This window comes from Canis lupus, unplaced genomic scaffold (genome assembly GCF_011100685.1).
Source record: "Canis lupus familiaris isolate Mischka breed German Shepherd unplaced genomic scaffold, alternate assembly UU_Cfam_GSD_1.0 chrUn_S818H981, whole genome shotgun sequence".
In the NCBI taxonomy this organism is placed as follows: Eukaryota; Metazoa; Chordata; class Mammalia; order Carnivora; family Canidae; genus Canis; species Canis lupus.
This window is the reverse complement of record NW_023331775.1, coordinates 9,014-22,669: the sequence shown is the minus strand read 5'-3', so window position 1 is coordinate 22,669 and position 13,656 is coordinate 9,014. Positions and strand designations below refer to the sequence as shown.

The 13,656-nt window shown below is 42.4% G+C and overlaps 1 pseudogene across 1 annotated transcript; it reads left to right on the top strand.

Moving 5' to 3' along the window:
• Positions 1–11,244: 11,244 nt before the first annotated feature.
• LOC119879429 lies at positions 11,245–12,653 on the top strand (annotated as a pseudogene). The gene has a single exon (XR_005387511.1). The product of XR_005387511.1 is annotated as a ferritin heavy chain-like (transcript).
• The last annotated feature ends 1,003 nt before the right edge of the window (positions 12,654–13,656 follow it).

Here is a 13,656-nt window from a genome sequence, read left to right as displayed (position 1 = left end):
CAATTTCTTTCCCCTTTTTTATTTTCTCTTTTTTCCTCAGGGAGAGAGAGAATCCCAAGCAAGCTCCACATTCAGCGCAGAGCACAGAGCCCGACTTGGGGCCCATCTCAGAATCCTGAGACCATGCCATGAGCTGAAATCAAGGGTGGGATACTTATCCTACTGAGCCACCCAGGTGCCCCCTCATCCCCCAACTTCTTTTAAGAAAAATCTATCCTCTGTACAAGGCAGACACTGATCCTCCTACACTTGGTTTGTGATTGGATTCAACCTTCTATGATGGAATGCGGCTCTTCCACTTGATTTTGAATCCACACAGGCCCTAAAATCTAGGTGTCCTTTACTCTTTCACAGTACAATGTGATTACTACTCATCCAGCATCAGGTGCTCAAATATATATTTGGAATTGAATCAAATCAAATCCAATTGAATTCAAGATGACTGTTCATTCAACCTTTAAGACTATAAGGCTCAAAATTAATATATTTGGTTTACTGGCTCCACTAGTAGCAAAGATAGAGAAAAATAAGCCATCAAGTACACAACAACCAACCCATTAAACTGACCACAACTCCCCTTAAAAATGTTGCTTAAGTGTTATTCAGAACCAGAAAGTTTGGGGACTTGAGAGAATTTTAGTCCCTCACCCACTTTATTTTTTTTAAGATTTTATTTATTTATTCATAAGAGACACAGAGAGAGAGAGAGAGGCAGAGACAGAGGCAGAGGGAGAAGCAGCCTGCGAGGAGCCTGATCCCAGGACCCCAGGATCATGCCCTGAGCCAAAGGCAGATGCTCAACTACTGAGCCACCTAGGTGTGTCCCCCTCATTCACTTTATTAACAGTGTTGTTGCATGCATTGGATCAGGTGCCATCTATGTGCTAGACACACAAGAGTAAAAAGGATGGACATTCCCCTGACAACAAGAATTTTTCAGCTTAGTGGAATAAAACAGTAAATAAATCACTCTAATTCTGTCTCATGACAGCGTAAGTAGAAGAGTATGGGACTCCCCAGAGGCCTCCAAGGACCATGTAAAGTGTGATCAAAAGAATAATGGAAGTGAATGAGCTGACAGAGATACAAAAAAGAGGGGTGGTAGACAACTGCAGGGCTGGGGAAAAGCAGGCACACCAGAGGAGCTGTCAAAACACAGATTCATATTAACTTGTATATTCATTGTAGCAACCACCAAAGGGTCTTCTTGAGTTCCATTAAACATTCATATCAATAAGCCTGGCACCATGCCACTCGAAAGACTTTGGATAGAAGCCACAGTTTTCTGGCATGGTGATATCAAGTGTCCTCTCAGGATCCCCACAGAATGAGTAGAAGAGATGCCCTAGCTAAAATGCTTCATGTTCATAAGAACCAATATCTTTCATAACAACTCCAGTTTCCAAAAACCCTAACAAAGGCAAGCTCAGAGACAAGAGTTACCATGCTCAGAGAAGATCAATGTTAATTTGCCAGTGAGGGATTATTTTTCTACCAGCAAGATTGCCTGGATGTATACTCACATGTGAACAGAGGTAGAGAGTTAACCAGTGGTCATAGTCTCATGCTAAAGGTAAAGGGCTTGATAACTCTCTGCCCACACCTCCTGTGGGTAGTTCTGAGTGGGACACCATTATAAGTAGTGTATGTGGCACATAAAGGCCTGTGGGAAAGGAACAAATGGAACGTTCCAGGCTCTAAAGGAAAATTCATAAAGACGGAAGCATATTGGGGGTTTAGAGAGACTATAGGGTGCTAGAAGTCATGAGAATAGTCACAGGAAGCAAGGGAGAATATATTTCACAAGGCTGTAGTTTAAAGTGGGACTATTCCAAGGTTTAAAGCAAGGGAATGAGTTAATCACATTTACATTTGGCTAATCTAGGCACAGGACACTGGAAGAGCATGAAGCCCTCCGATGTCTTACATCTGCTGCTACAGATCTAACTTTTCTGGCTTTGTCCTCCTCCCCAGAGGTCAGTGTGAATGCACCAGAACAATGAGTTCCCTAGCTTCTGGCTTTCTGTTAGGTCCAACCTATGCAGAGCACTAGCAAGGGAGGCAAGGGAAGAAGAGAATGAGGCCAGGTATTTAATCCCCTGGACTCCTCCCTTCCAGGTTCCCTGAGACCTGCTATGTCCTTCCAGCTGTCATTGCACCCTTCTAGGTGGTTCTAAGAATAGCTTACTCTCCCTGCGGTTCTGAGAACCACTCCTGAGACCAGCTACACAGGAGTACTGAACTATCTAGAATTATTCTGATTTTTAAGTGTGCCATCTATTTTCTCCTGGGTCCTGCACTGATCACAGTTAAGACATTAGGCCAGATGACCAGGTAGGAGTTGTTGGTATCTTGCCCAAGATTCCCTGGGAAGCCTTTCACCATTTGGGCACCACCCCACCCCCACCTTCTGTGTGTTTCTTCTTATAAGAGAAGCTGTCACACTATTGGGACCATGGTGGTCAGTCCTGCAACTGCTTTGTCAGAACATGCAGACAAGCAGGGAGCCTGAGTGATTACATCTCCCCAGAGCAGCCCTGAGAGCTGTGGCTGGCTGGTGCAGAACTATAAAAGCCCAGCTCCCTGCCCCAGCTCAATTTCCAAGGTATGTCCATGCTCCAGAAGTCCCCTGTGGGATCAGTGCAAGTTATCCCATATTCAGGCCCCATGGTGAAGTGAAAAGATTAGTGCATCTAGATCAAAATGAAGGGGGAAAAATGCTATCAAAGGTACCAAGAGAAGGACGCCTGGGTGGCTCAGTGGTTGAGCATCTGCCTTTGGCTCAGACTGTGATCCTGGGGTCCTGGGATCCAGTCCCACATCGGGCTCCCCACGGGAACTTGCTTTCCCTCTGCCTATGTGTATGCCTCTCTCTCTATGTCTTTCATGAATAATAAAATAAAATAAATAAAATAAAAACCTTTTAAAAAATATTTTACTTTCTTCTGTGGTCTCCTGACTTGTCATGGTGTTTTAATGTAATTTTAGAGGGGGGAAAAAAACCTTAACATTTTATTATTTATTTATTTATTTATTTATTTATTTATTAAACCTTAACATTTTAAATTATCAGCCTGGATTTCACTGTTCATGTTTAGCTCATGCCATGACTGATTTAAATATAAATATGAGCTATTAACTTATATAAAGGATCACTGAAATTATAGAATTCATTTGTTTTAGCTTGTCCATGCACATATATTTCATTGTTACCAGAACAGTGGAAATGCTACACAAAAGGGACTGAATTTTTTTTTAAGATTTTATTTCTTTATTTATGAGAGACACACAGAGAGAGGCAGAGACACAGGCAGAGGGAGAAGCAGGTTCCCCACGGGGAGCCTGATGCAAGACTAGATTCTAGGACCCAAGGATCATGACTTGAGCTGAAGGTAGATGCTCAACTGCTAAGTCACCAAGGTGTCCCGGGACTGAACTGTTTTTATTTCATTTCTTGATGGGCACACATTCGACCAACATGCCGTCTTTGGTTACTGATTAAGAAGGATTGAAAGGAAAGTGAACTATGGGTTGTTTCATTGCCCCTTTTTCTACTATGTCATCACTTTCAGCAGAAATGACCACCTGACACAGGGAAGTATAACACTAGTAAGAGAAGATCTGCTGAGTCTCTTTGGTCCTTCATGTCCCTGGGAATGCCACGGACTTCTTTCTGCATTCCAAGCAAATTCTGTTTCAAAGGAAAAAGGCAGCTCTGAGGCCTGCAGGCACCCTAGCTTCCTCGTCACAGATACAACACACTTACTTTGTACTTGCATTCAGGGGCGCTGCCTTGACATTCATTACGGCTCCACCAAAATCCCATGCTCAGGCTCTGGGAGTGCTGTGAACACTATATGCCCACAGGGAGGCAAGGAATGACAAATACACAAAAAGCACTTGTCTGCTCATGTGCGTACTCCACTGCCTCCGACCCCAGACTGTACTTAGAAAATACAGGTTCAAAAATAAGATTATTATGACTTTCAAGACATCATCGGCAGAGCACTAAACCAAGCCCAGGGCTTGTCTCAGTGTGGGATGCTACATGATTGCCCAAGCCCATGAAGCTAGCCTACTCTGCATGGAATTTTACTGATCACACTCTTTCATTGTCCCCCCACTACTCCCCCCCCACCCCACAGCATTTGATAAATCACTTGCAAATGAGACCTTTTCTGAAAGTTTGCTTAGAAATCCAACCTATAAAAGTTTTTATTGAAAACGTCCCTAAGAAGCAAATCTAAGATGTGATTCAGGAAGTAGATCACTTGCTGGACAAGTAACAAAAGATGTCTGACACCCACCTTCCACAGCACTGATTCCTAGGATGCCATAGCATTGCACTTGCTAGAATTTCTACCTGTGTAATTGGGGATAGACAGAGGTGGAAGGAGATAACCTCACTGGCGCAGGATCTTTCTTGATTGAGGGCTGTGGTGAAAATGTGGAATTGCTTTGGGTTGGCTGAGCACTGCTGATGAAAGAGAAAGAGAAAGAAGAAAGAAAGAGAAAGAGAAAGAGAAAGAAGAGAAAGAGAAAGAAAGAAGAGAAAAAGAAGAAAGAAGAAAGAAAGAAAGAAAGAAAAAAGAAAGAAAAGAAAAAGAAAAGAAAGAAAGAAGAAAGAAAGAAAGAAAAGAAGAAAAGAAAAAGAAAGAAAGAAAGAAAGAAACGAAGAAAGAAAGAAAGAAAAAAAAGAAAAAAGAAAAAGGACAGAAGAAACTGACAGGATTCATTACCAGACTAATGGAATGAGTATCAGAAATACTACATGGCAGCATATAAAGAGTTCCTCATCTCCTAGAGCAGGAGTCAGCCAAACTTCACAATTAGGGCCAAGACTGATCCACTACTAGCTTTATAAATAAAGTCTTATTAAAACACAACCATGCTTACTCATTACATATAGTCTATGACTGCTTGCAATACACTATAATAGCAAAGTTGAAGAGATGCTACAGGGACCTTATGGCCCACAAGCTTAAATATTGATCTGGCTTTCTCTAGAAAAAGCTTGCAAATCCTTGTCCTAGATTCTGAGAGCAACCTGAGCTGCCCTCTAACTTCACACAGACTTCCCTCATGTGGACTGCATCTATATAAATTTCCTCTTCTTATGAGGACACCAGTAACTGAAACAAACACAGACCTTCAACCAGGACCAATCTCATTTTAACTTGGTTATATCCGCAAAGACCCTGTTTCCAATAAGGCCTATGCACAGATCCTTGGTGGACAAGAATTTAATAGGATGCTATTCGTCCCCATTATACCACTATATCAACAGTTAGGTTCAAATCTGAGCATGGCCCAAGACGGGAAATACTGGCCTTGCTAAGGAATAAGAAGAATTATAACTAGAAATCCAGTGGCTAAAACATTAGTACGGTTTTAGGAGTCTAATGATTTGTGGCACGCCAGAATGTCCTGAAGGTAGAGTAGGAGTTAGTACCGTACCTTGCACTTTTGACCACAGATTTAAAAAAAAAAGAGCAAAATTAATAAAACAGAGTTTACTAGACCTCTTCTAGTTTTAGAGGCAGAAGGCTTGAGAGTTCAATTCTGACTCATTTATGAAGTGACCTGGAGGTTTCCCCATTTTGAATGGATCTGAGAGTGAAGTAAAGAAAGTGCTCCAGCACTAAGTCCAAGCACTCCCTTTAGAATTTTGAGAGATTTCCTAGTGATAAAATACAGAATAGCAATACATCTCCTTTTCTCAAGACAAAAATCCTTTACTCCTCTTTATAAACCCTCAGGGGAAAAAAAAAACCCCTCAGATACTCCATTAATAGCAGTTGCCACAATCCATAATTCATATTGCAGTGATCAATGGACTTCTATTCACTCTAGCTTTGTCGCATTTCAGGCTTCTAACAGCAAGAAATTTTGAAAGGGCCAGGATCAGTAATAAAGATGAAGAAATGCTAAACCATGACTAACTATGTTTGAATGTAAAGAGGAGAATAGAAAGAGATGAGAAAAGGAGAAAAAATGTCTTCATCACAAATACAAGTATAAAGGGGTAGAAGTACTTTTCAACTTTCCTTTTTCTTATTATTTATGACTGCTCCCATCTATTAACATAAAAATGGAAAATGTTGTGATATACTTTCCAAGGTAGGTAAATTCTAAAAATATCTTGTATTTAAAATAAAATGCTCTACAGAAAATAATATAAAAACATGATCTATATATTACATATATCGAAACATTATTCATTGGATTACAACCCATTTTCATATAGTCCTTAAATTTCCAATGGCAAAGCATTTTACATAGAAAACAAATACTTCATCCAATAAATCTATAAAGCATAAAATGGAGGATATTGTTATTCCTTTTAAGTCTGAAAACAGGTGTGCCTGAGTGGCTCAGTGGTTTGAGCTTCTGCCTTTGGCTCAGGGCATGACTCCCAGGGTCCTGGGATGGAGTCCCACATAGGGCTCCCCGCAGGGAGCCTGCTTCTCCCTCTGCCTGTATCTCTGCCTCTCTCCCTCTGTGTCTCTCATGAATTAAATAAATATTTTTTAGAAGTCTGAAACCAGCAAAGTACAGAGCTTTTCAAATAACTTACAGCAAAGCCGTCTCCTAGTATACCTTATAAATGTGCACTTGGCTAAGCTGATACCCTATGTGAAATAAATTTTCCTATCCCCATTTATCTGGGGGATTAGAAGCATAGGACTAGGAATTTAAAAATGAGATGGGTTGCCAGTGGGGGAGGGGGATGGACAAAATGCATGAAGGGGAGTGGGAGCTCCAGGATCCCAATTATGGAATGAATAAGTCACAGGGAGGAAAGGTACATCACAGGGAATATAGTCAATGGTATTGTAAGGGTTGTATGGTGACAGACAGCAGCTACACTTATGATGAGCATAGCACAACTTAGAGACTTATGGAATCACTATGGTGTACACCTAGTGGGTCAACTATACTTCAATAAAAAAAATAAGTAGGATGATAAGCTGTGCCTGTAAGGACACACACACACCAACACACATTTAAGTATACACAGGCATGTGCCCATATACAAGAAATTATAACATGATATGATATACTCTCAGTATAAACAAAGTCTTCAACAATAACAACAAAGTAGTGATTCATTCCAAATGAACTTATCTAAGACCTTAGAGAGAAAATAACATATTTGATGGACCTAAAAGATGAGATGTACTTCGTGAAGAAGTAAAAGAAGGGAGGACAGGACAAAGGAGAAGTAAAGGGAGCACCAGAGAATCTCCAAGGCTTAGAGGGCTGTTCAAGGAAGAGAAGAAGCCATTAAAACTGAGGAAGAAGACAGCCCTGGTGGCTCAGCAATTTAGCGCCGCCTTTAGTCCTGGGCGTGATTCCCGGAGACCCCCGATCGAGTTCCACATCAGGTTCCCTGCATGAAGCCTGCTTCTCCCTCTGCCTGTGTGTCTCTCTCTCTGTCTCTGTGAATAAATAAATAAATCTTAAAAAAAAAAAAAAAAACTGAGAAAGAAATGGCTTGCGAAGAATGGTGGGCCATGGTCTAGGTTTTGTACTTTTGTTATACATTGTTTTACTATGAACACTGGAAATCAAAATGTCCCTAAATTTAAAAAAAAAAAAAATCCTTGTATTTTCAACATCTAGTGAAACACATGACAAACTTTGTAAGGGAACAGGAAACATTTTTGACAGATTAGCATGGAATATTCAGTGTGTATTGTGTTTTATGATGTTGTTTTGCATTACATTTCACGTCCTTCATTTGTTTTATAGCTATGGTTTTTTTTACCTTGGGGATAAGCATTTATATGAAAAGCATCATTTCTACTAAAACACTAGTAGCAGCAGTTGGCATTTAATACTAAAGAATCATTTTCAGATCCTCTCTTTAGGGAACTATGTTTTAGGAGTTGCAAAAGTTTAGAGAAAATAAAAGCAAAGATGGATAGAGAAAAGCAAAAATGAGTAGGAAATTTCTTGGTGAATATCCATCGCATTCTGCTAGCAGAGACTAAGTGAAACTAGACCTTAGGCATCCACCTCTATCTACGGTACACTTTAAGAAGCTCATTTGAGACCAAAGAGCTTACTACCAAACTACAAGTTTGATATGCCCATATTATAAAAGAAATTTGACCTCACTATCCCTACATGATAATAGTATAATGCATATAAGCATACTGTGTAAGCTGTATAAGGTTTTCCATATATAATAATTATATTGCTTACTGAATAATATAAAATAAATGGTCTTGAATAATTAAATAGAAACTATCCAATAAGAACTATTAAAGAATATCCTGAGTGCTTATTCTGTGCCAAGCTCTGTGACAAATCCTCTGCATAATTATTTTATTGAATCCTTTCAGTGACCCAATGGAAATAAGTAGGATCTGGAATTTACAGCTGAGGAAACTGACCTAGGAATGTAGTCTGACTTGCACAAGGAAATCTAGGAAAGTGATACGGAGAAAGTAATATGCTGATAACAGAAAGAAGGCCTGAATATAAGCAGCAATAAGATCAGAGACTCAGATATCAACCAAAAGATATCAATAACCATAAGAAGAGAAATGGCCCAGGATGTAAAATGGGCAGAAGATTTGCACGCTTCACCCAAGATACATGGCTGGCAAAGAAGTATGAGAAAATGTACTCAGCATCATTAACTATGACAGGAATTCAAATTAAAAATACAAAGAAATGCCAGTATACATCTACCAGAATGGCTAAATTTTAAGTTTTAAATTAACAAGAAATAAGTGACAGTACCAGTGGTTGTAAGGATGTAAAGGAATTTGAAGTCTCACATAGTGCTGATGGAAATGTAAAATGGTACAACCATTTGGAAAAAACAATTTGAAGTTTCTTAAAAGTTAAACATATGCTTAACCATATGGTCCAGCCATTCCATATAAAGTGTTCACCTAAGAAAATAAGCATATACAGCCATACAAAGGCTTGGAGAGAAATGTTCATAACAGCTTTGTTTCAACAGCCAAAAACTGTAAACAAGCAAATGTTCATGAGATGGGAAAAGGTTAAACCAATTGTGGTATATCTACACAATGGAAGAACTATGCAACAACAAAACCTATTCATACACACTACAACATGGGTAGATCGCAAAACCACCGTGCTGAGCAAAGAAACCATGCGAAAAGGGAATTCACACCAATCGTTTATATGAAATTCTAGAAAATGCAAACTAACCTACATAGTGAGGAAAAGCAGATCGATGGATGCCTGGGATAATGTGGGGCAGGAAAGTGGCAGGAGGGAGTGATTATAAAATATAAAAGAACATGAGGGAACTTTGAGAGGTGATGAAATGTTTATTATCTGGATTTTAGCAATGATTTCACAGATATATACCTACATCCAACTCTATCAAGTTGTACATTTTAAGTATCTGCAGTTTATTTTTATGTCAATTATACCTCTCGAAAGCTATTGCAAAGGTATATATTTACTTTTGAGCTTCTGTGATTTTTTTTTTAATCTGTGAGAATTATTATCAACATTTTAACCTGGTTCTGAGTAGAGAAATTTCCTGAATTTCTTCTGTGAGTTAATCCTCATTTTCTCAATACACTATAACAGTTACAACATTCTTTAAAACCAAATACCATTTTAAATTTATTTTTTCAGACTATTTTATTTATTTATTTTTTTATTTAAAAACTTCTTTTGGCAGATGGGACTCCTGGGACTGCCCAAGACCAGCCCTGAAATGATGACCGATAAAGCAGAGGAGTTGGCTGTTGGGAGGAAAGCCAAATGAAACATTTTGGAGAATCCACAATTCATCCTCCCTCTAAGAGAAGGCCAAGCCTGGCACTGCTGTCAGTGAAATAGGAAGCACAGGGAGCATCCCACCCTGCAAGCTCAGCTATGTCCTTGAAAGATGATGACTCCAAAGTTATAGCAATGTCTGTGTTGGGAGAAGTGCCAGAAAAAAAACTGCCAATACCAATGGAAATCAATGCTGAAATAAAGCATCAGTTAAAAAGGGAAATTTGACAGTGTTGATGAAAATATGAAAGAATTTTCAAATTCTTGAAGGAGTGAGCAGATCTCCAGAAATGTGGGAAAAAAATTTCATACATGCCATAAAGGAAGCAGGCAAGATTTAAAAGCCAAGACTTAATAAGGCACCTGGAAAATACACTAGAAAAACTAGAATCTGACCTCTTTCTCAACAAAGATAATCACACCTCAAATAATCTCATTATTGAAAAGATCAATGAGAAAGCAGAACCAGTTTGCTGTCCTAGGATGCAACCTGGTATTGTTGACACTTCCTAGCATGTTAGCTAAGAAAATTTATCTTCTTGAGGCTAAGAAAAGGCATTGGAACTTCAACATTACAAGTCTGTTAGTAAAAGCTGGGCATTTGCCCTTAAAAAAAAAAAAGTCATTTTACTTGACACACAATGTAACATTAGTTTCAGATGTGCAACATAGTGATTCAACTTCTCCACAGCTCTGCTCAGACTCTATGTATCTGCGTTAACAAAAACCCAGATAAATAACCTCATGTTTAGAACTAGTTTATATCTTCTTCCTACTTTCTAGTGTTTTATTTTGCAGTAAAGATGCATTTTATATTTAAAAATAAGATGACTTTTTTAAAAAGCACTCTTACTACAGACTCTTGAAAATTTGTACTAGCAGTCCTTTCCGTACCTGCACTTGTTAAATAAATAGAAAGTCCATTTATAAGCATCCATTTTGGCTGGGACCTATTTTGTTTCATCCTATTTCAAGGCTCTGTGCCCCCCCCCCCCCCACGCGCGCGCCTTGAGCTTTGGAAAGAAAGAGTCCACAGAGGGAGGGCCAGCGTCGCCGGGTGCCTCCTCCCTTCCGCCCGTCCCAGCGCCTATTTTTGGGACAGCACTTTTGACTTCGATGAACTAGTAAGTCACAAAGGCCCACGGGCAGAGGGGCACCGCCGGGTTAACGGGGCTGCGCCCGCCTGCAGGTGCGCCCGGCCGCCCCGCGCCGCCGCCCGGCAGGTGCGCCCCGGCCGCCCCCCCGCCCCCGCCCGCCCGCCCGGCAGGTGCGCCCCGGCCGCCCCGCCCCCCCGCCCCCGCCCTGCAGGTGCGCCCGGCCGCCCCGCCCCCGCCCGGAACGCGGCGCCTCGGGAGCGCCCCGGGTGTGTGTGACGCGGTCGCCGTCGCCTGGGGCCGCGCTCGCCGGCCGACCCGAAGCTCCGGCGCCGGCCGCACGCTGTGCCGCCCTGGCCCGCTGCCCCCGCCCGCAAGGAGCCGAGCCATGCGGCCCTGTTTCCGGCTCCTCCCCAACATCCGCGCCTCGCTGCTGTCCCTGCGCTGCGCGCGCCCGGGCTTCGCGCTCCCGCCGCTGCGGGCCTCCGGGCGCCCCTGGCGTCCCCGCGCCCCCGGCCCCTGCGCCCTCTGGCCGCGGCCGCCGCCTCCCGGGACCCAGCCCCGCCCGCCTGCGCCCGCGCCCGCGCCGGCTCCCGGGTGCGCCAGAACTTCCACCCCGACTGCGAGGCCGCCGTCAACCGCCAGATCAACCTGGAGCTGTACGCGGCCTACGCGTACCTGTCTATGGCCTATTACTTCTCCCGAGAGGACGTGGCGCTCAACAACTTCGCCAGGTACTTCCTTCGCCAGGCCCGGGAGGAGGCCCAGCACGCCGAGAAGCTGATGCGCCTGCAGAACCAGCGGGGGGGCCGGATCTGCCTGCGGGACGTCAAGAAACCGGACCGGGACGACTGGGAGAGCGGCCTGAGGGCCATGGAGTGTGCGCTGCTCTTGGAAAAGAATGTGAACCAGTCGTTGCTCGAATTGCACACTCTGGCCTCAGACCAAGGCGACCCCCATTTGTGCGACTTCCTGGAGACGCACTATCTGAATGAGCAGGTGAAGTCTATCAAAGAACTGGGTGATCACGTGCAAAACCTGGTTAAGATGGGGGCCCCGGATTCCGGCCTGGCCGAGTACCTCTTTGACAAGCACAGCCTTGGAAACGAAAACAATCAGAACTAAGCCACAGGCTGCCCTCCTCGCTGCCCAGGGCGGGCCAAGACCCAGAGTCTGCAGACTCCTGCTTCCTTGCCCTTAAAATGAACCTCTATCTTTACACCCACTTATGCTGTACCAATAAAGTGACTTGTAGAGACAATGTACTTAGCCTCGTGTTAACAAGGTCTTTTTGTCCAACATCAAGATCATTTTTCCAGCCTGAAACGTAGCCCAGGATATTATGATATAAAAATGACTGTGGAAGAGCACTGCAAGTAGAGGCAAACTTTCTCCAGTTGCCAAATATTATTCCGATCCATGAACCTTAACTAAAATTCTGTGATTTTTCAGCTGAGAAAGTGCCCCTTATTTTCAAGGCCTCATGCTAAAGCTAAAGTGGGAAAACATGTTAAGATAAATATGCAAATAACTATAACACGTTGGAGATATATATAGTACTGTAAAAACCACACATGTAAAAATCTAGGGCTACTTATACCCTTTCCCAGTATGTTCCAAGAAAAAAAGTAATGTCTGGCGGTGTTTTTAAAGGATTTTGTGATCAAATAAATTCAAGAAAAGCTGTGCAAAGTATCAATACTGGCCTTGGAAAGTCACAATCTGTATGAACATTTGAAGGGCTCTGGGAAGTCTTGCAATTAAAAACAACACAAAACAAAAAATCTTGGATTTCTTTTGTTTAGCTCACTGTTGCCCAAACATATCCAATCTCAGCTAATTTGTATGTGTGTGAGTGTGTGTTTTAAATGATAATCTAGGTCTGTCTGATTACAGATTGTACACTTCACCACTGGACTATACAGCCTCTCTGATAACATATCAAAAAGGGTGAATACACTGCAGAAAACACTTTTCTGTGCCCTTTAAAAATGGAGAAGAAAGAACATCAGGGTGGGAAAGTCAAGAAGAAATCCAGAAGGAGGGACACCTGGGTGGCTCAGTGGTTGGGCATCTGCCTTTGGCTCAGGGCATGATACCCAGGTCCTGGGATCAAGTCTCACATCAAGCTCCCCGCAGGGAGTCTGCTTCTCCCTCTGCCTATGTCTCTGCCTCTCTCTCTCTGTCATAAATAAATAAATAAATAAATAAATAAATAAATAAATAAATAAATAAATAAATATTTTTTAAAAATCAGGAAGGAAGGAGGTATCAGCCAGACAGATGTTTTCTTGGGAGTTGGGGGTGGAGGAGGCAGGAGAAAATAGAAGACTATTTGGTCAGCAGGCCCTGGGCTAAGAGCACTGGATGGGGCTGGGGAGATGGGTTGGAGCCAAGTGTGGAGAGAGGAGGTGCTCAGGCTTAATTTGCTGAGCAATGGCAGTGCTTTGAATGATATGCTAAGAGTTCACCAATTAAGAGTTTAGTTGTAGAGAATACAAACCTGAGAACAACTTGAATGTCTGTGCTCCTTTCAGTCCTCTGAGAAACATGCCAAGATGGGATTAAGTGTATAAGAAATGTCTCAGGGGAAAGAGAAATGCCCTTGAAAATGGGAAAGGAGCTAGGAGAAGCCTGAGAAGCCTTCAGACTCCGTGCAAGTCTGGTCCCGAGGGAAAGAAGAAAGGAAAGTTGTGTGTGGCTCTAGGTAATCTTCCACCAGTGGTCTGGGAGACCCATAAGCCAGAGTCACTCATCAGAGGAATCCCAGGTCTCCCAGAAATGG